We start from the raw sequence: 24,161 nt of genomic DNA, 5'->3' as shown, positions 1-24,161 counted from the left end.
GCGAAAAAATAGGTTGAAAATGCTCACAAATTTGTGTTTTTACGTCATTACAGACTTTTTGACATTTCGATTCAATGTTATGCAACTCAGTGGCTAAATCTTCACGTGTTTGTTCAAGCGTGGTGTCTAACTTTTGAAGCTTTCGCTGTGTGTGTCTCTGATGTTGTTCCATTGTGTCTAACTGTTGCTGTGTTTGTCTCTGGTGTTTTCCATTGTGTCTAACTTTTGAAGATTTAGTTCCATTGTGTCTAACTTTTGAAGCTTTTGCTGTGTTTGTTTCTGATTTTGTTTCATTTGTTGCATTAATTGCAATAATAATGTATTACCGTCCGGAATCTGTTCCTCTATGCTTTTCGGCAGTGCATTTTCACCGGCAACATTCACATTTTGACAAGCAGAAAATGTGTCTTGACTTATTTGAGAAAACAGTGAGGACGCAAAACCTGAATCTACAGTATTTGCAAGATTGTATCCTGTCATTTCGGATTCCTGAGGCAAGCTGTTGTTGACCGATCGATCGATAATGCTTCCCTGTTCACTAATTGTTTCACTGCCTAAACCATTATGTGCAGCCCGCTCCATTTCCCTATGCACAATTACCAAATTACTACTTTGAACATTGGTTAATTCATTACACGGTGGCGCTAACACACTGCTTTCGTCTTCACTGTCATTTCTCAGTTTTCTTTGGAGCCTCATATTACGTTTTTCACACGCCATTATTGTCACACTATTTCACACGACAACACAGAAAAACACAATTTGAAGAGCAAAATAAGAAAACACATTAACATAGCATTGAAAATAATATCTCGTTAATTGCAAGCGCAGCTGCGAAATACTTTACTGTACAAGAATGAAAAACTACAACTACAAAGGAGATTCTCTCTACAATTAAGCGATAGCAATAAACAAAGGCTGCACTAATTACACAAACTACAAGAAAAAAATCAGAAGATTCCAGCTAAGGGTCGACATATGAAACGTCCCCTTAGAAAAATTATACATGACTGCTTAAACTGGCACACAATATTTTTTAGCGCAAGCAGTCTGACTTTCAATAATCCCTACAATAGAATGGCCCTGACTAACATTAACCTATACCTTTCACAAATCACTTACCTCACCAAAAATCTTCGTTACTCGAACTACTGCAATACAGCGAGCGCCACTACTACCAGCTAAATAAAAGATTCAAACTATGGAAGGCACTAACTGCTGATAGGCATAGTTAGAAAATGAAAGATTTTGATAGAAAACAAACAATGTGTTTACCTTAACATTGTTCAAAAGTCATATTATATATATCAGTTCATGACATCCAGTCTTAGAAATTTCAAAACTCCGCCATTTCTCTCCCCACATCCACCACTGCTGGCGGCTCACCTCCAACTGCGCAACGCTACGCGCTGTTCACATCCAGCTGCCCAACACTACAATGGCAGACAACAATGCAAACTAGCCACAGACTGCACACAGCACAGCCAGTGATTTTCATACAGAGCGCTACGTAACGTTGCCAATAAGAAAACATAAACAGCCTACTTACACACCATATTGGAAACCTGTTATTTCACAGGGAAAAGGTCGGGCACGATCTTATGTTACGGTCTCGCAAAAGGAAGCAACCATTCCGTCTCACACAGATATTTAATGATCGGGGAGGTCCCGTACGTTGGCTCCCCGGATATTAACCCGTTGGATTTTTATTTGTCGGGATACTTGAAATCTTTGGGTTATGGATTCTCCATTAATGATGTTTAAACACACTACAGGAACGCGTCGTTTATGCCTGTCAACGCATCCGTGACCACTCTGGAGTTTTTCAGAAAGTACGTGATTCCCTAAAAAGGCGGACAGAAGCATGCCTTACTATCAATGGACACAACATTGAAATTCTCTTTCAGCGGTGATTGAGGAGTGCAGGTCGTATCTAATAGTATGCGTATTACATTAGAAGCTCCACTATTCCACAGGAACAGAATTGTGAGTTCTTGTATAAACAAAGAGCTTGCAGTCAAAGATATGTGTTTCACAGTAGGGAAGATTAACTTGTGCTCATGGTTCTTACGCTATGCATTTTAGAGCGCCTGTCTTCTGGTAACTTTTTCCTTGTTTTGGTATATTCTACCACCTCTCAAAATGTGGAATACTTTTTCTTTAACGCAATGTGTAGTCATCCATTTGACATCCAATTTCGAATAAGGGACATACGCAGAATTATACCTCTACGGGCTTCGATGATGCGCATCCGTGCTCATCATGCTTGTTTTCTAATGTCATCAGTCCACATACCAGTGGGTCGGCACTCAGCCATTTCTTACCTCTTGGAATCCAGCAAAGAACGTCTTTGACGTATCTGACAGTTATTCGCAGTCAGGTATCCTGCTCAATTCCATTTCATCTTCATTATGGTCTTATGGACTAGTTTATTCCCCACTTCATTTATGTCGTACAGTCGGATAGAACATCTTCCATGTAAGCAGGAGGTTCCGCCTTCGAGCCTCGGTCGGCGCACACGTTTTTCAACTGTCCCCCTTGATATTTATCACCGCCTGTAAGCAGCTAAAGGTCTGGATTTCATTATAATTCCATACTTCGTTTATTTGTTTTCTTGTCTCTGTTAGTACTTAGCAGCACTCTATTGTTCGCAGAGCAAGCTCCAGTTCCCAGAATGAGATTTTCACTCTGCAACGGAGTGTGCGCTGATATGAAACTTCCTGGCAGATTAAAACTGTGTGCCCGATCGAGACTCGAACTCGGGACCTTTGCCTTTCGAGGGCAAGTGCTCTACCAAATGAGCTACCGAAGCACGACTCACGCCCGGTACTCACAGCTTTACTTCTGCCAGTATCTCGTAGCTTTACTTCTGCCAGTATCTCGTCTCCTGCCTTCCAAACTTTACAGAAGCTCTCCTCGCAGGAGAGCTTCTGTAAAGTTTGGAAGGTAGGAGACGAGATACTGGCAGAAGTAAAGCTGTGAGTCCGGGCGTGAGTCGTGCTTGGGTAGCTCAGTTGGTAGAGCACTTGCCCACGAAAGGCAAAGGTTCGAGTCTCGGTCGGGCACACAGTTTTAATCTGCCAGGAAGTTTCAACCTCCAGTTTTTCATCTGTTTTTATAGTAAAAGCCTATGTCTGTATCACAAGTCAACTCTGCTAATACATGTCGGCTATAAACATTCATCATCATCATCATCATCATTTAAGACTGATTATGCCTTTCAGCGTTCAGTCTGGAGCATAGCCCCTCCATGATCCCCTATATCAGTGCTAACATTGGTGCCTCTTCTGATGTTAAACCTATTTCTTCAAAATCATTCTTAACCGAATCCAGGTCTCTTCTCCTCGGTCTGCCGCGACTCCTCCTACCCTCTACTGCTGAATCCATGAGTCTCTTGGGTAACCTTGCTTCTCCCATGCGTGTAACATGACCCCACCATGTAAGCCTGTTCGCCCTGACTGCTACATCTATAGAGTTCATTCCCAGTTTTTCTTTGATTTCCTCATTGTGGACACCCTCCTGCCATTGTTCCCATCTACTAGTACCTGCAATCATCCTAGCTACTTTCATATCCGTAACCTCAACCTTGTTGATAAGGTAACCTGAATCCACCCAGCTTTCGCTCCCGTACAACAAAGTTGGTCGAAAGATTGAACGGTGCACAGATAACTTAGTCTTGGTACTGACTTCCTTCTTGCAGAAGAGAGTAGATCGTAGCTGAGCGCTCACTGCATTAGCTTTGCTACACCTCGCTTCCAGTTCTTTCACTATGTTGCCATCCTGTGAGAATATGCATCCTAAGTACTTGAAACCGTCCACCTGTTCTAACTTTGTTCCTCCTATTTGGCACTCAATCCGTTTATATTTCTTTCCCACTGACATTACTTTCGTTTTGAGATGATAATCTTCATACCATAGTCCTTAATTTCTGATCTAGCTCTGAAATATTACTTTGCAAACTTTCAATCGGATCTGCCATCACAACTAAGTCATCCGCATATGCGAGACTGCTTATTTTGTGTTCACATATCTTAATCTCACACAGCCAGTCTATTGTTTTCAACATATGATCCATAAATAATATGAACAACAGTGGAGACAGGTTGCAGCCTTGTCTTAGCCCTGAAACTACTCTGAACCATGAACTCAATTTACCGTCAACTCTAACTGCTGCCTGACTATCCATGTAAAGACCGTTAATTGCTTGCAAAAGTTTGCCACCTATTCCATAATCTTGTAGAACAGACAATAATATCCTCCTAGGAACCCGGTCATATGCTTTTTCTAGATCTATAAAGCATAGATACAATTCCCTGCTCCACTCATAACACTTCTCAATTATTTGCCGTAAGCTAAAGATCTTGTCCTGACAACCTCTAAGAGGCCTAAACCCACACTGATTTTCATCCAATTAGTCCTCAACTAATACTCGCACTTTCCTTTCAACAATACCTGAGAAGATTTTACCCACAACGCTGATTAAAGAGATACCTCTGTAGTTGTTACAATCTTTTCTGTTTCCATGTTTAAAGATTGGTGTGATTACTGCTTTTGTCCAGTCTGATGGAACCTGTCCCGACTCCCAGGCCATTTCAGTTATCCTGTGTAGCCATTTAAGACCTGACATTCCACTGTATTTGAAGAGTTCCGACTTAATTTCATCCACCCCAGCCGCTTTATTGCACTGCAATCTATTGACCATTTTTTCCACTTCCTCAAATGTGATCCTATTTCCATCATCATTCCTATCCCATTCTACCTCGAAATCTGAAACATTACTGATCGCATTTTCACCGACATTGAGCAACTCTTCAAAATATTCCCTCCATCTGCCCAAGGCATCCACAGAATTCACCAGCAGTTTTCCTGACCTGTCCAAAATACTTGTCATTTCCTTCTTACCTCCCTTTCGAAGACTGCTAATTACACTCAAGAATGGTTTTCCAGCAGCTTGACCCATAGTCTCCAACCTGTTTCCAAAGTCTTCCCACGATTTCTTCTTGGATGCTGCAATTATGTGTTTGGCTTTGTATCTTTCTTCAACATAACTTTCTCTGTCTACCTGGGTTCTGGTATGCAGCCATTTTTGATACGCCTTCTTTTTCCTTTTACAGGCTGCCTTGACTGAATCATTCCACCAAGCTGTTTGCTTCATCCTACTTTTACACACTACTGTTCCAAGACATTCTTTAGCCACTTCTAGTACTGTGTCCCTGTACCTTGTCCATCTTTTCCAATGACTGTGATTGACTACATTCAACTAATGGTACCTTTCTGAGATCGCTGTTATGTACTTGTGCCTGATTTCCTTATCCTGAAGTTTCTCCACTCTTATCCTCCTACATATGGACCTGACCTCCTGCACTTTCGGCCTCACAATCCCAATTTCACTGCAGATTAAATAATGATCAGTGTCATCAAAGAACCCCCTGAATACACGTGTGTCCCTCACAGTCTTCCTGAATTCCTGATCTGTTATTATATAGTCAATGTCAGATCTGGTTCTCCTGCCTTCCCAAGGTATACCGGTGAATGTTCTTATGTTTAAAAAAGGAGTTTGTGATTACTAAGCCCATACTGGCACAGAAATCCAAGAGTTGTTTCCCGTTCCTGTTGGCCTCCATATCCTCTCCAAATTTACCCATAACCTTTTCATACCCTTCTGTTCGATTTCCAATCCTGGCGTTAAAATCACCCATGAGCAGAACACTGTCCTTGTCCTTTACTCTAACAACTACATCACTGAGTGCCTCATAAAACTATCCATCTTATCTTGATCTGTCCCTTCACAATGCGAATATACTGACACAATCCTAATTTTCTTGCTAGACACTGTCAAATCTATCCACATCAGTCGTTCGTTTACATACCTTATTGCAACTACGCTGGGTTCCATTTCTTTCCTGATGTAAAGCCCTACATCCCATTGTGCTATTCCTGCTTTGACTCCTGACAGGTAGACCTTGTATTGTCCCACTTCCTCCTCTTTCTCACCCCTTACCCGAATGTCACTAACAGCTAAAACGTCCAGCCCCATCTTACTTGCAGCCTCTCCCAGCTCTACCTTCTTCCCAGAGTAGCCCCCATCGATATTAATAGCTCCCCATCTCATTACCATTTGTTTGCCAAGTCGTATCTTAGGAGTCCCTGGTTTGTCGGTTAGCGGTGGGACTCCGTCACCTCCAAAGGTGATTGTTGCCAGCATCATATTTAAAGTACGAGGGAAGCAGGTTGCTAGCCTTACTTGCCCCGAGTCCCATTGGGTTTTACCCCAAACGGCTGAGGGACTAACCGGTGGATTTGGTAGTCTTTGCCGTATGAGCACAAAGGTGACCACGACTCAGAATATGTCCGAGATGCCTAGCCTTATTCCAAAGTAACTGGTATCCCGACTGTCGGGACCACTTACTTGGCCACTCATACGTTGCCCGTGGTTCATGAACTAGGACATGACTACAGGAACCCACACCATGAACCATATTCCATTCGGATAAATCGGATGATTAGCACTGATAATCCAAAATAATTTACCAAAACCACCTTGGGCCGATTTATATTCTTTTGTTTGTTTTTCTACCTTTCCATCCAGTCACTGCTTTCACCAGCAATTAACACAAAATCTTCCCAGTCTGATTTTCTGTACAGTTTTCTTTCCGATATCTTCGTTGTAAATTATTTTTGGTAACACCTAACTAGCTTTCACGTCTTTTTTAAATCGCTCTCTACTACTTCCTCTCATTTGCAGTTGAAGTTCGATATATATGAATCTCCCGTTCTGTACTTTCATTACCACTTGCTAGTTATCGCTTGTAACTCCGACTTCTAAAACCAGCCTGTTCCTTTCACTGATTAGAATCTATTGTCTTCTCTATGCAGTTGATGATACCTTTAGACAGAGCGAGGTGGAATAGTGGTTAGCACACTGGAATTGCATTCGGGAGGACGACGGTTCGAACCCGCGTCCGGCCATCCTGATTTAGGTTTTCCGTGATTTCCCTAAATCGCTTCAGCAAACACCGGGATGATTCCTTTGAAAGGGCATCGTTATCTTCCTTTCCTATCCTTCCCTAATCCGATAGGACCGATGACCTCGCTGTTTGGTCCCCTCTCCCAAATCAAGCAACCATAACTTTAGAGAATGTCTTCTTTATTACGGGGAGAATGCTGACAGAACTTCTTTTATCCTGTATCCTTACTTCTGTAGTAGAACAGAAATTATCCACTTTTGGATAAATTCTTTCGCAGACTTTTTTATACTTCGTGTTGTATAACTGTTGTAGAAACGTATGGGCCCAGTAGAGCTGTGGAGTGTCAGTTGTGCCACATCATTGGCCTGCAGAACAACAACAAGCGATGGGTTTCCTCTCGCAACAACAATGTTACTCCTTCAGTCACCGAGCGAGGTGGCGCAGTGGTTAGCACACTGGACTCGCATTCGGGAGGACGACGGTTCAATCCCGTCTCCGGCCATCCTGATTTAGGATTTCCGTGATTTCCCTAAATCGCTTCAGAAAAATGCCGGGATGGGTCCTTTGGAAGGGCACGGCCGATTTCCTTCCCCATCCTTCCCTCACCCGAGCTTGCGCTTCGTCTCTAATGACCTCGTTGTCGACGGAACGTTAAACACTAATATCCTCCTCCTTCAGTCGCCTGAGGCGTCATTGTGAGGCTAAATGTGTCATTTTCTCGACTGTGGTCTCCCCCCTGTGCGTATACACACTACAGGCAATTTTAGATGAGGAGATTACAACCCTGTTGCTTACATTTCTTCAGCAACGTCTGACCTTCGGACGGCTATTACGGAAACGCTTGCGTCGTTATTGGAAGCAACATTCCTGATAATATTAGCATATAAGGGTGAATGGTTAAATAAGAACGAAGACGACGGATACAAAAATGGTTCAAATGGCTCTGAGCACTATGGGACTTAACGTCTGATGTCATCAGTCCCCTAGAACTTAGAACTACTTAAACCTAACTAACCTAAGGACATTACACACATCCATGCCCGAGGCAGGATTCGAACCTGCGACCGTAGCGGTCGCGCGGTTCCAGACTGTAGCGCCTAAAACCGCTCGGCCACACCAGCCGGCGAAGACGGATTCACATAAATAGACAAATCCTAAGGTAATACCAAGAATTTAGTTTTTGTAAGTGATGGAATCCATCTAGGGAAGATAATTTAACCGTTCCTTATTTCGCATAATCTTAATTTGGACTCTACAAGGATCAGTTTGGCACTTATTGATAGCATAAGGGACCCAAATTCCAGTTTGTGTTTCAAATTTTAAATTAAATGTCTCACCTATTAATTAATGAATATCTGCTCCAGTAAATGAAATCGTTATTTTCGTCCACGACAGGCTTAGACTGTTATGTTGAACTCATTTTTTAGTGAATCTGAAACATACATTGTAAAAGTATGATCTAATGGATATTTAAACACTTTACATAACACGTGTAGACTGTTAGTAACCGAGAAAAGAGAAATATACAACTTACATTGTACTGTGGTGAAGCAGACAAATGGTTACGAAAGCAAAAAATTCATATTTGAAAGTGATTTGCACAAAAATATTGCAGGAAAAGTGAGTTTGTGATTATTATGAAAAGTGTACAGTGTGATATATTATCAGTTTTGGCATTCAGTCGCATTTTAGGAGTTGTATTCTGATATGTTCGAAATTTTAGATTGTGTGCTTTAGTAATGAAATGCCTTTGATCGTGGTTGAGATGCACAGAACGTCTCTGAAACCTGTGAAATTTTATCCTCTAACGTGAGAAAAAATTACCACACACGGACCTGTAGAGACCGTTTTCGTGGCTAGGAAGTACCGTGGAATCCTTACAAGAACTGTCCGTTGAGCGTCTTCCCGGTTTTTTTTTCTTCACGTAGCCATAGACTTATCTTTCCACATATATGTCCGTATCACTTCCTTTCTTCATTGTGTTAAGAATATAATTCCTTTTAATGCTGAATCCTGCTGATGTTTTTAACGTATCTAAATGTAGAATTTTTGTAATGGCGTCACGCCAATTTTCTCTTATGATGCTGCTTGAAACACCCCCTTTATGTCCTTTATTGGGTGTTGTGTATGATTTACCGAAGCCGCCCAAAAGTTAATTATTACGAGTATATGACCGTGTGCCTAATGGATGAACGCTATCGGTTTTCCTGCTGTGGTTTGGGGGGTATTTCAACCGAGTGCAGCTGTTCTGAGACGGAATAGTTAATGACTGAAAGTTTGTCTATTATTAAAGACCATCAAGGTTGCGATGTACAAACTGATATGCATTTTCTACGAACACAAAAGTTCTGAAGCAGTTGCTACCTTCGCCTTACAAGTTTAATTACGGTTATCTCTTTTATTGGTTGCTGATTTTAATTACTTCGTCAAACACAATGCTGATGGTTAACATTCACAACAATCCTCACTGCAATCCATAGCTGTTGCTGGCCGACGCGGTTGACGCGAAACACGTAATTCGGAACTTGTCACTTTTGGTCTCATATCCCTCGCGAATCGGTATTGATGAGGGTCAACCCCTCGACGATCAGGGGGACGCGCTCATTCGTCACACACCGAGAAATTTCCCGTTTACTACTCACTCGACCACTATACTTGCCCGTCTCTCCAGTACTACTGCTCACTCGACACTTGTCTCGCTTCCTCTTGCAGCGCTCGACAATCGACTCCTGTCTGCTATCGACCTGGGTGTCGGATGCTAATATCTATGTTCGTGGCATCACGGATCCCTTACATCAGGGCCGGCCAGAAATTCTGCACGCGTGCGGTGCTCGTGCACATGTGCAACTTCCGGGTCACAGCGTGCACGCCGCAGCTTTCAGCGTTCATGTAGTGCATGTTTCTACGCACAGGTGTCGCTTTATCCACTTGCTGGGATACTCTGTACCGGCGCATTCTAGTGCTCTTTCCACAGCTTGCAAGCCAACCATGGGAAGGTATTTAGCGTATTAAACATTTAAAATACTGTCGCAGTCTACTCATTGAGACGTCTACGTTTATGTTAACAGTTTAACCCAGTAAGACAAATAATACATTTAAACAACCGTGGGTCTTTATTAAGGCAGCTTGACTGACGGCACGTAAATACGAGTAATGTTTTTGATCTAGTATTTAAGAAGAGAGCACTTAGCGATTTCAAATTACATTAAACTAATGCAAGGTTTCCTATAACTAATTCTCGGTGCCCTCAGTTACACCCACATAATTTCTGACTCACTGACCTCTGAACAGAATGATAACCGCAGACCTCTCGATGATCACCTGTTATTTCAATACAATTATTGCTATGTCTCTCATCAGTTACGTCTGAAATCTGCATAATAACCGACAATTAGATGAATGTTACGTTTTATCGACTTCAGCTGAGCGTAGACCTTCACACATTAAAAAAAACCCTAAATGTAAGTATACATTGGAACAATAGGTTTAATGACCAACTTTCCTGATAATAATGTAACATGGAGCAGAATGAGGCAATAATGCACAGTTAGTAAACAACAATTTTTAATTATAAAAGGAATAAATCCAGACATGTTTAACATTTGTTATAAGAAATGATAATTGAGGCGATGTGTCTCATCCATTTTCTTAAGGACATTTAATTTTGCTTGCCGTTCTTCACTGCTGAGTACACTACACTCGTCTTTGTGATATGTATTGTAGTGTCTTTCAATTGAAAACTTACGCTGGCCGCCTATTATTCGGCGGCATAGCAAACACTGTGAGTTTTCACCAACGGCTACAAAAAAGAATTGGAGTTCCCAGTCATTTTTAAACGACTGAGAACATAGATCTCCTGCCCTTTTCTTTTTCACAGTACCTGCCATTTCTCAGTACTTCTCTGTTAAGGTTACCGTCACCAGGGGTAAACGAGACTGGGTATGTTGCGCTCTTGCTTGTACCACATAAACAGGGAAGTGGAGCCGCCGCCGTTCATTTAGGACACATGTCTAATAACAGATGTCGCTGTCGCTCGCTGTCGCACACGTGCGCACATGTGCAGCACTTCCGCACGTCTGCACACTGTGCAGCGTTTGGGCGGCCCTGCCTTACATACTGAGCATATCCCTCTTAAATCTACCCGACTTTAACTTTCGTAATCACTTGACGTTCGTTCAGTATAGCACAATGTGGACTATGTTTCACTCTTTTATCTTTTTCTGTACCTGTACTGTACATGTGGAAAAAAAGTTCTTCATGTCCTGTTAAATAATGTATTAAATATCCATTACATCGTTTCCCTTGTTGAGATTTAAAGGTTGCCTATGACAGTAGTTATCCCCAACTGGAGAACTGTTATATCCTTTGCCGCATCGAGGTACAAAACCTGAGGAGCCCAGTAGCTCTTTCTCGATGCCATGTGTGTACTGAGCAAGATAGTGCACTAACTGACACCCAGGACTCACATTCGGAAAGATCTGGGATCAAATGCCCATCCAGCCATTCAGACTCATATTATCTGTGTTTTTACAAAATCGATTAATCCAAGAACACGGCCAATACCCTTAGCCAATCTTGTCCATTCCAAGCTGCTGCTTCATCTGCAGTGACCGAATCGTTGACGAAACGCTAAACACTCAATCTTGTTTACATCTTTCTTTGCCAAATGTTTACTCCAAAAATTTTCGTTGAAGTTGATATCCGAATACCTGAAGTTCATTTATGGCATACAACCTGCAGATTCGACAAGAAGTTGTTATTTGTGTGGTGCAGGTTTTCGGGGCATTCAAAATGTTATTATCTGACTCAGCGTAAGGATTTGAGACCCAGGCCCCAAACAAAACTAATGTGACAACAGTACGACATTCCTCTTTCCACAGTTTACTAAAAACTCAAAGAAACGAGAGTATGCAACTCGCACACAACTAACAGGGTAATGTGGAAGATCATGAATAGTACTGACTCTAAGGAACTAGACAGTAGTCGGACAGAATTGTTAGCCATATCCTTTAGTACACGATCAAAAATTTTTTAAATCACTAGCTAAATATTAGATTGGTGGATAATCGCAGCGTTTTTGTTTTGCATGATGCTGTTTCAAGGTTATGGGTTTATTTATCGATTGTCGTTTTCTATTTGTATTTCATATTTGTTGTTTGAGTTTAAATATTATCACTTCGTTGTTTGGATATAGTGAAGGCGGTTGTGGACACTAGAAAATGGAGTGCTAAGTGGGTGAATTGGAACATTTCCGACATATTCTTCTTTTTGAATTCAGAAGAGATGTGACAGGAGCAGAGGCAACCAGAAACATTAGCGTCGTAAATGGAGATAATGTAGTTGGAAAGAGCACATCAAAAAATGGTTTCCTCGTTTTAAGGAGGATCGTTTTGAAAGAAAAGCGACTCTCCACATTCAAGAAGACCTTGCGGTTCTATGAAGAACGTTTAAACGCATTAATCCACAACGATCCACATCAGTGTACTAGAGAACTGGCAAATTTGATGAATTCGGATCATTCTACCAACGCGCAACACTTGCATACGGTGAGGTAGCTTCAAAAATCTGGTGTATAGATACCGCTTTCTCTAAACCAAAATCATAAAAATTATTGGGTGGCCGTATGTTCATCTCTGCTCGCTCAGCATCAATTGGCTTAAAGGTTATGAGCACTTGTTCATTAGAAGAGTTATGTTTCAAAGTAGCGAAGATGAAAAAGTGCTCATAGCTCTTAACGTATGCATTTTAGAGCACATGTTTTCTGGACATTTTTTTCCTCGTTTTGGTCCATACCGCCACTTCCCAAAATATGGAAAGCAAAGAGCTTGCAGTAGAAGAGATTTGTTTCACAGTATCGAAGACAAAAAACTGCTCGTAGCTCTTAAGTTACGCATTTTCGACCTTATGTCTACTGAGACTTTTTTGCTTCTAGTATCGTGTACTTTTTGAGTTTACGCCATTAATTATAATACACCCTATATTATTAATGACTAAAGTCCCCTTTATATGAATGTATAGTGTTTATTAAACATGTGGAAAAACGCTACGAGCTTATGCACCAGCACAACAGATACGTTGTCTGTAGGGCAGGAAAGATACTACAGCTTAATTAATTGGGACTCTAACTGACTTAGATGGCGGCTGCAAGAGCTTTACGGTTTTATAAAGCAATTCGTTACGCTGCTCATAATTTTTCAGGCCGGTAATGAGCTGTCGCCGCATTTCGCTTCGTCGTTGATAAATATCGCCCCAATCTGTGAGGGTTCCGTGTATGGAACTGCAAACGCCTACAGCGAAAGACTGGATCGCAGCGAGAGTGCTTTGTAGGTCGTCTGCCGCTGGAGCCATTATCTGTCATCTGCTGCGTAAATATGTCCGTGGATGCCAACGAAATAAGCTGCAATCGAAACAAACGTATCGCTCTATGTGACAGAAATTTCTCCAATTAGTCCTAATACGAGTCTATTTATGAGAACAAAGATGTCTTAAAACGTAGGAGAATTACGTCTCTCTTGTAAAGAACTTGACACGATGCCGTTAAAGCACTTGTAACTATTTCAGTGTAGATGTCAGAATCTGTTATGTCCACATTAATTTACTGACTGACGGAACGCAAGGGCTTTATGAGTAATGTCAAGAGTCGCACATTTTCCACAGAGTATCCTAACGTACTACGTACTACAGGCTCGAGCTTTGTCCTGTTACGTTTAAACTTCCAAACGGCTGCGAAGGACAATTCTTTGTTGGCAGCTATCACACGCAACCGGTGCAATAACTTTCTTAGGGACGGATAAAAATGAGTATCGTGGAACGTATATGTAATTATATATATTAAAATTCGGATCAGATACAAACAGCTGTTCTGACATTCATGGGGAGTCCACCATTGAAGACTATTACAGGTTAAATTCGTTAAATGTGTTCTTGCTGTAACGTTATTTCGCATTTCAGTATCACAGGACAGAATCGATTCCGTTAACAGGCTCTGACTGCAGATTTATCAAAAATCAAAACCTTTTATAAGCCTAAAAACAGTGAATCAAGCCGAGAACAATTTCATTCGAAACAAATGCTACACAATCAGTCCTCCCAAATTCCTGAACGAAATTAGATCAAACTGGAGAAAGCTGTTTATCACTGTAAATGTAAATATGATTATCCCCTCATGTATCATTATATTTATTCCTAGTAAATACCCAAGAGATTAAAAACAATTATCTGTGGGATTTTGCGTGCATACAAACCGGCAAATACAAAAGCCTTCAAAAGGATGTTTAAATGAAACGTAGCACATTCTAAAAAAGCAGTTCAGTGGTGTTATAATTTTTTCTGCTTAAAGCATCATTTGAAGCCAGTGTATCGGTCTGATTCGAGAAGAAGTTACACTCAACTCCGGATGCACCCAAACGTAAAGGCTTCACTTAAACACATCACAGTAATTAATTATTTCACTGACATGTTTATTTAGACGTAACAGTCCCTCCTACTTTGATTTTCGTGTTGCTGTTTACTTGTGGGTGTGGATCCACTGTGCACCATTTCTTGATGGCAGCACTGAGACATCAGTATCAAGCAGACGGCATATTTTGTTTATGTCTCTGTGGATTGACAGTCGAGCACATGTAAAATTGTCTGCAGAAGAGATGAAGCTGACTAACTAAAACTGTTAGCTAAACTACGAAGAACACTTGTTCCTTATTCTTTTCATTCAGTTAAGAGAAAAACGTCTCTGAATGTTATAAATATGTGACAAAACACATTCCAGGCATCTAACTGACTGCGTTACTTTCGGAGGAATGGTCGATAACTTCATACTGTTGTAACAGAAGGCCTTCTGGTTAAAAATGGTGTGAGTGCTGTGACGACAGTGGACTCGTACGAGAAGATACATAATATAGTGAAAGACTTTGGTGAGTGAAAAAATCTGTGTTTGCGACAACTCTTGCATTTGTTAACATCAGGCCAAAAACATTCGAGGATTCATATTTCAAACTTCAGTCATCATTATTTGCCTGTAGACGAAATGCGAGTTACCTAATGTAAAACAGTAGCCCAAACAATGGGCTCAGGTGACAGTAATGTTAAATTGTTTATTGGTAAATTTTGGAAAAGCATTTGGCACGGTGCCTCACTGCAGACTGTTAACGAAGGTGGAATAGGTGCCCAGACATGCGGGTGGCTCGAAGACTTCCTAAGCAATAGAACCCGGTATGTTGTCCTCGACGGCGAGTGTTCATCAGACACAGGGGTGGCGTCGGGACTGCCCCAGTAACATACACAGATGATCTGGTGGGCAGGGTGGGTAACAACCTGCGGTTGTTTCTTGATGATTCTATGGTTAGGGGAAGGTATCCTCATTGAGTGACTGTAGGAGGATGCAAGACGACTTAGACAAAATTTCCAATTGGTGTGATAAATTGCAGCTAGTTCTAAATACAGAGAAACGTAATCTAATGCGGTTAAGTAGGAGAAACAATGTTCGGACACAGCTTTAGTAGTGTAATGTTTGACACAGTTACATCGTGTAGACGCCTGGGCGTAACATTGCAAAGCAGTCTGAAATGGAACGAGTATGTGAGAGAGAATTTTCGGCAAGTGAGGTTCACTTGTACAGGAGAACATATACAGGACGCTAATGCGACCTAGTCTTGAGTACTTCTCGAGTGTTTGGGACCCGCAACTGTTCGAATAACAGGAAGTGATCGAAGCAATCCAGAGGCGGGCTGCCAGATCTGTTAGCGGTATCTATCTACACGCAAGTATTGTGGAAATACTTCGGCAACTGAAATGGAAGTCCCTGGAGGATTTTCGAGGAACACAAGTCAGAATATTTAGAGAATCGACATTTGTAGCTGAGTGCATATTTATTCTATTGCTGCCAACGTACATTTCTCTACAGCCTCACGGAGGTAACGTGAGAGAATTTTGGGCTCATACGGAGGCTTATAGTCGGTCGATTTTTCCTCGCTCTGTTTGCGAGTGGAAGAGGAAAGGATACGACAAGAAGTGGTACAGAGTCTCCTCCGCCACGCATCTTACGGTGGCTTGCGGAACACGAGTATGCATGTAGATACAGATGCAGATGTAGGTTAACTGCACCAAAAAAAAGTGGAACTAGTTCACTCTGCTGGAGAAATGACTATGGCCATTTTTCAGATTCATCGGATACTGTCACAAATATTTATTTGGAAGACTGGTTTACCTTGTGGAAAATTTGCGGTCCGTTTGTGAAGTGAGCTGAATGGGACACCACGGAAACCAGTTTGGAAAATCAGGCTTTTGCACCAGAAAAATCGGCCGTTTTGATGGGAAAAGCATAATTTCTGGTTTTCGAAATAATTTCTCGCATCGCAGTCCTCCAGCTTCGTCCATGTGCCATTTTGTCGATTCCTTTAGGCACCTGACTGGAGAGAAGACCTCAAGTCTTGTTCTGTGTGTCGACAGACAACTGGTGATTTACAGTGTCGCTCCCGGAACCAATCGTAGCTTTCAGGTTTGTAGTCGAATGGAGGGCTTAAGTCAGAAGCTCGGACAATTGTGCGAAGATCTCGGATTCAGATTTCTTGGTCTACGTCTTGGGTTGAGAAACGAAAAATTAGGCGTGCGGTACAAAATGGAAGGGGCTAGTCGGTTCAAATCCTGCCTCGGGCATGGATGTGTGTGATATCCTTAGGTTAGTTAGGTTTAAGTAGTTCTAAGTTCTAGGGGACTGATGACCACAGAAGTTAAGTCCCATAGTGCTCAGAGCCATTTGAACCATTTGGAAGGGGCTAGTCGAGATGAATAGTATGTGGTGTAAACAGTATATTTTCTCTAGATTTAGGAAATTTTGATGATTAACAATGCCATACTATGACAGACAACTAGATTGAACTCATTTTACAGCGCAGAGTGACTTTCTCCGGTGTGATTCAGAAAGAGAAATTAGTTAATATGATATTAGTACAGTTCGGGAACAGCCTGAGTGAAGTTTCATATCCCATCCCACTAACAACGCCCAAATAATAAATTAACTTATATACACTGTCCACTCACATTAATGTGACCACCTGTCAAAGACCTGGATAACCATTTAACCATCTCTTGCAGCGGGGACCGGCGCGGGATGCGCAGGAATTTGTCAGAGAGGATCCGGAAGCTACCGACGGGTATGTGGAGCCATGTCGACTCCAGTACTGTGGTCAACTGCGACAGGGTTCTCGGTTGAGGACCCATGGCACCAGCAGTCCAACAGATTCTCATTTTTGTTTAAATCTGGGGAGTTTCGTAGCCAGGGGAGTACGGTAAACTTCTCCTGGTGGTCTTCGAACCACGCAGGTACATTGCGAGCTGTGTAACGCGTTGGATTGTCTTACAGGTAGATGCCTTCGTGCCGAGGAGATAGAAACTGCATGTAGATGTGGACATGGTCCGCAATGATAAATACATTCTTGTGTTGATCCAATGTGCTTTCCACAATGAGGAGGTCACGCAGCCCGTAACGCTCCTTCCTTCTTCCTGGACCTTTTGCTTTCAGACGTTTAACGCCGTACACACCAATGCTCATCTATCCGATGTAGCATACAATGTGATCGTCTGAAAATGCCAGCCGGCCGGCGTGGCCGTGCGGTTCTAGGCGCTTCAGTATGGAACCGCGTGACCGCTAAGGTCGCAGGTTCGAATACTGCCTCGGGCATGGATGTGTGTGATGTCCTTAGGTTAGTTAGGTTTAAGTTGTTCTAAGTTCTACCCCCATGAACCATGGACCTTGTCGTTGGTGGGGAGGCTTGCATGCCTCAGCGATACAGATGGCCGTAGCGTAGGTGCAACCACAACGGAGGGGTATCTGTTGAGTGGCCAGACAAACTTGTGGTTCCTGAAGAGGGGCAGCAGCCTTTTCAGTAGTTGCAGGGGCAATAGTCTGGATGATTGACTAATCTGGCCTTGCAACACTAACCAAAGCGACCTTGCTGTGCTGGTACTGCGAACGGCTGAAAGCAAGGGGAAACTACAGCCGTAATTTTTCCCGAGGGCATGCAGCTTTACTGTATGGTTAAATGATGATGGCGTCCCCTTGGGTACAATATTCCGGAGGTAAAATAGTTCCCCATTCGGATCTCCGGGCGGGGACTACTCAAGAGGACGTCGTTATCTGGAGAAAGAAAACTGGCGTTCCACGGATCGGAGCGTGGAATGTCAGATCCCTTAATCGGGCAAGTAGGTTAGAAAATTTAAAAAGGGATATGGCTAGGTTGAAGTTAGATATAGTGGCAATTAGTGAAGTTCTGTGGCAGGAGGAACAAGACTTTTGGTCAGTTGAATACAAGGTTATCAATACAAAATCAAATAGGGGTAGTGCAGGAGTAGGTTTAATAATGAATAAAATAAAATTGGAGTGCTGTAAGCTACTACCAAGAGCATAGTGAACGCATTATTGTGACCAAGATAGACACGAAGCCCACGCCTACTACAATAGTAGAAGTTTATATGCCAACTAGCTCTGCAGATGATGAAGAAATTGATTAAATGTATGATGAGATAAAAGAAATTATTCAGGTAATGAAGGGAGACGAAAATTTAATAGTCATGGGTGACTGGAATTCGAGAGTAGGAAAAGGGAAAGAAGGACACATAGTGGGTGAATATGGATTGGGGGAGAGAAATGAAAGAGAAAGCCGTCTGGTAGAATTTTGCACAGAGCATAATTTAATCATAGCTAACACTTGGTTCAAGAATCATAAAAGAAGGTTGTATACATGGAAAAATCCTGGAGATACTAAAAGGTATCAGATAGGTTATATAATGGTAAGACAGAGATTTAGGAACCAGGTTTTAAATTTTAAGACATTTCCAGGGGCAGATGTGGACTCTGATCACAATCTATTAGTTATGAACTGTAGATTAAAACTGAAGAAACTGCAAAAAGGTGGCAATTTAAGGAGATGGGACCGGGATAAACTGACTAAACCAGAGATTGTACAGAGTTTCAGGGAACAATTGTCAGGAATGGGGGAAAGAAATACAGTAGAAGAAGAATGGGTAACTCTGAGGGATGAAGCAGTGAAGGCAGCAGAGGATCAAGTAGGTAAAAAGACGAGGGCTAGTAGAAATCCTTGGGTAACAGAAGAAATATTGAAATTAATTGATGAAAGGAGACATTATAAAAACGCAGTAAATGAAACAGGCAAAAGGGGATACAAACGTCTCAAAAATGAGATCGACTGGAAGTGCAAAATGGCTAAGCAGGGATGGCTAGAGGACAAATGTAAGGATGTAGCGGCTTATCTCACTAGGGTAACATAGATACTGCCTACAGGAAAATTAAATAGACCTTTGGAGAAAAGAGAACCACTTGCATGAATATCAAGAGCTCAGATGGAGACCCAGTTCTAAGCAAAGAAGGGAAAGCAGAAAGGTGGAAGGAGTATATAGAGGGTCTATACAAGGGCGATGTACTTGAGGACAATATTATGGAAATGGAAGAGGATGTAGATGAAGATGAAACAGGAGATACGATATTGCATGAAGAGTTTGACAGAGCAGTGAAAGACCTGAGTCGAAACAAGGCGCCGGGAGTAGACAACATTCCATTGGATCTACTGAGGGCCTTGGGAGAGCCAGTCCCGACAAAACTCTACCATCTGATGAGCAAGCTGTATGAGACAGGCGAAATACCCTCAGACTTCAAGAAGAATATAATAATTCCAAAGCGCTACAGTCGCAGGTTCGAATCCTGCCTCGGGCTTGGATGTGTGTGATGTCCTTGGGTTAGTTAGGATTAAGTAGTTCTAAGATGTTAAGTCCCATAGTGCTCAGAGCCATATGAACAATTTTAATAATTCCAATCCCAAAGGAAGCTGGTTTTGACAGATTTGAAAAATACCGAACTATCAGTTTAATAAGTCACAACTGCAAAATACTAATGCGAATTCTTTACAGACCAATGGAAAAACTGGTAGAAGCCGACCTCGGCGAAGATCAGTTTGGATTCCACAGAAATGTTGGAGCACGTGTGGCAATACTAACCCTACGACTTGTCTTAGAAAATAAATGAAAGGCAATCCTACAATTCTAGCATTTGTGGACTTAGAGAAAGCTTTGACAATGTTGACTGGAATACTCTCTTTCAAATTCTAAAGGTGGCAGGGGAAAATACAGGGAGCGAAAGGCTATTTACAATTATACACAAACCAGTTGGTAGTTATAAGAGTCGAGGGGCATAAAAGGGAAGCAGCGGTTGGGAAGGGAGTGAGACAGGGTTGTAGCCTCTCCCCGATGTTATTCAATCTGTATGTTGAGCAAGCAGTAAAGGAAACAAAAGAAAAATTCGGAGTAGGTATTTAAATCCATGGAGAAGAAATAAAAACGTTGAGGTTCGCCGATGACATTGTAATTCTGTCAGAGACAGCAAAGGACTTGGAAGAGCAGTTGAACGGAATGGACAGTGTCCTGAAAGGAGGATATAAAATCAACAAAAGCAAAACGAGGATAATGGAACGTAGTCGGATAAAATCGGGTGATGCTGAGGGAATTAGATTAGGAAATGAGACACTTAAAGTAGTAAATGAGTTTTGATATTTGGGGAGCAAAATAACTGATGATGGTCGGAGAGGATATAAAATAGAGACTGGCAATGGCAAGGAAAGCGTTTCTGAAGGAGAGAATTTTGTTAACTTCGAGCATAGATTTAAGTGGCAGGAACCCATTTCTGAAAGTATTTGTATGGAGTGTATCCAAGCATGGGTGTGAAACATGTACAGTAAATAGTTTGGACAAGAAGAGAATAGAAGCTTTCGAAATGTGGTGCTACAGAAGAATGCTGAAGATTAGATGCGTGGATCACATAACTAATGAGGAGGTATTGAACAGAATTGTGGAGAAGAGGAGTTTGTGGCACAACTTGACAAGAAGAAGGGACCGGTTGGTAGGACATGTTCTGAAGCATAAAGGGATCACAAATTTAGCACTGGAGGGCAGCGTGGAGGGTAAAAATCGTAGAGGGAGACCAAGAGATGAATACAGGAATCAGATTCAGAAGGATGTAGATTGCAGTAAGTACTGGGAAATGAAGAAGCTTGCACAGGATAGAGTAGCATGGAGAGCTGCATCAAACCAGTCTCAGGACTGAAGACAACAACAACAACAACAAGTTATAGGTAACTGATGACCTCAGAAGTTAAGTACCATAATGCTCAGAGCCATTTTTGAAAAGGCCGCATGTCGCCACTCAGTTGCGGTACTGGCGCTCAAATTTCAGCCTTCGTTGCCAATGAACAGCTGTCAGCGTGGGTGCGTGAACCAGCCACCTGATGTGGAGTCCCGTTTGCCGTGGGGTCATTGAGGAGACTCTAGTGGTAGCCCCTTGTTTGATCTGGGAGGTCAGTTTCTCACCTGCACGAAATCCTTGCGCTCCTATACATCTCTGCACTCGTTGCTCACCACTGTCATATCTGTGGTCCATGGTGCACAAAACTTACCCTGGCGGCGAATTTGGATAGCGCCATTTTGCCATGCACTGTATATTTTAAGATGGCAGCACACGACCGGTTTAGAGACTTAGTCATTTCGGAAAAGCGTCCTCCCTTGGCCCGAAAGCCAATGACCACGACCTTCTGGACGTCAGACAAATCGCTGGGTTTACTCAATATGACAACAAAAAAATGGCTCTGAGCACTATGGGACTTAGCTTCTAAGGTCATCAGTCCCCTAGAACTTCGAACTACTTAAACCTAACTAACCTAAGGACATCACACACATCCATGCCCAAGGCAGGATTCGAACCTGCGACCGTAGCGGTCACGCGGTTCCAGACTGTAGCGCCTTTAACAATATGACAACAACTGCACTGCTTTCGGCATCCTCCCCCACCCTTTGCACACTGCATGTTGAACGAACCGACTGGTAACAAATCTAGCAATCGGCATTTGTATTGTTTCGACGTCTTCCTTCAATGGAACGATACCAGACCTCGGGGAAATTACGCTCTGAGGGTAAAATGTATTCTTCAGGAAGGTGAAAACATAATTGCTCATATGTGTTTCTGTGATAAAACTAAATTAGTTTAAAAGAGCGTTACTGCTATTAATATTTCGTAAGACTTTAATATTGATTAGATACGTCGTCAATAATCACATTTTTTTTTCGAATATTGGCACTGACGCGTGATACGATCTGGTGGAGGTTACAATTTATTATCTCCATCTTCCTCACATAGCCCACCTATTACACATGTACTTCGTGCTCCATATGGAATCAACACAGACTCCGAGGAAATACGGCACAGAGCCAGCCCACATATTCATCAAGATAAACACCACATCCTACCAAAACACGTCGACCCACTCCGAAAATACCATAATGTGATGCTGCTAAAAATCGCCAAGTAAAAGGCGCCCCACTGCCACAGTTTAAAATTTCTACACCATCCTCCCAGCCAAGCCAAAACGATGGGAGAGGTGCCATCCCGCAGCTCCCTTCATGTTCCCTCCCTGGATACACAATGTAACATGAGTCCGAGATGACAACTGTCCCCCAAATTCATACGAAAATTCTGGTTCTGAAGATGTGTTGTAATAAGAACAAGACATGATGTCCTTGAGAACGTATATCGCCCGTAGCAGTCATGGGCAACCCATGTTCTGCAGATAATAAGCAATGTGTCACACGCAGAACCATTGCGTTAGGACAGCGGTCAGCATTCATTTGGTCATTATGTGGAAAAATAGTACCAAAAGTTTTATTTGTTTTTCGTAAAAAATGTTACATTTCAAAACAACCAAGTAGGAAACGTGTTTCAAAGTTGACAATGAAGCCTAGTGTCATGTTTCGATTATAGCTGCCTGTCAGTCCACCAGTGTTTGTGCATTTGTGGATAACGCTAGTGGAGTTGTAACCATCGTAATTATTATTATGTTTTCATGTTACAATGTGTAGGGAATATATCAGTGCAGATAATAGAATTACTTATTTTGGGCTAAGTTTTTTAGTTTAGTTTTAGTTTTAATTATGTCATATTCCGTAGATCATTTTCCCGATTATTTTATCGATATGATGTGGAACAAGTCAGATTACAAGACATATATACACACATGAATAGTGCTAATATTAATATTACTGAAATTTTTAGTTCCATACATGCAACTACATTTAGAGGTGCAATTTCTTTTTACCATTTCTGAAACAGAAACTCGTCCATGCATTAGAAGGAGTTGTCCAAAAGAAATGATTTTAAACTAGATTTAGAACTTGATCTGCTACCTGCCACACACTTAATGTTGTTGGGCAAATGATCAAAGATTTTTGTTGCAGAATAATGTACTCCTCTTTGAGCAAATGACAGCTTCAATAACGGATAGGAAAGGTCATTTTTCCCTCTAGTGCTGTACCTATGAACATCACTATTCTTCGCGAACTGAGATGGATTATTTGTAACGAATTTCATTAGTGACTATATGTACTCTGATGGTGAAGTTAAAATACCTAAGTCCTTGAAAAGATGCCTACATGACGTCCTTGGGTGAACACCACTAATTATTCTCACTGCTCTCTTTTGTGCAATCAATACTTTATGTCTAAGGGGTGAGTTACCCCAGAAAACTATTCCATAAGACTTTATTAAGTGGAAATATGCAAAGTACGTTAGGAGGCTGATCTGTTTATTGCCAAGACTAGCGATTATAGGAAGAGCGAAAGAACCTGAACTTAGTTGTTTGTGAAGCTCAGTAATATGCTTCTTCCAGTTGAAGTTGTCATCAATGTGAACACCCAAAAATTTGGAGAAATCTACCCTCTTAACTGAGCCCAGTTCATATGCTACATCAATTGTCGGTATGACTGTATTAAGGGAGAGTCCATTTTCTGAGAACCACTTAATAATTCTTTGAAAGACATCCTTAACAATATCTTCAGCTGCTTTTCCTGGAATGGGATTTATTATAACGCTCGTGTCGTCTGCAAAAAGTACTAGTTCCGCTTACTGAACGTTAAGTGGGAGGTCATTCACATGAATAAGGAACAGCAGAGGACCTAAAATTGAACCCTGTGGGACTTCCTTTGTCATAACTCCCCATTCACTAGAATTTACCACCCTCCCAACATTATTTGCGCTATTCAGCACAAGTTTTTGCTTTCTGTTCATTAAGTATGAATTCAAACCAGCTGTGTGAATAGCCTTCAATTCCATAAAACCTGAGTTTTTCTAAGAGTGTGACATGA

Source organism: Schistocerca serialis, chromosome 2 (assembly GCF_023864345.2).
Source record: "Schistocerca serialis cubense isolate TAMUIC-IGC-003099 chromosome 2, iqSchSeri2.2, whole genome shotgun sequence".
Classification (NCBI taxonomy): domain Eukaryota; kingdom Metazoa; phylum Arthropoda; class Insecta; order Orthoptera; family Acrididae; genus Schistocerca; species Schistocerca serialis.
This window is presented reverse-complemented; position numbering follows the sequence as displayed.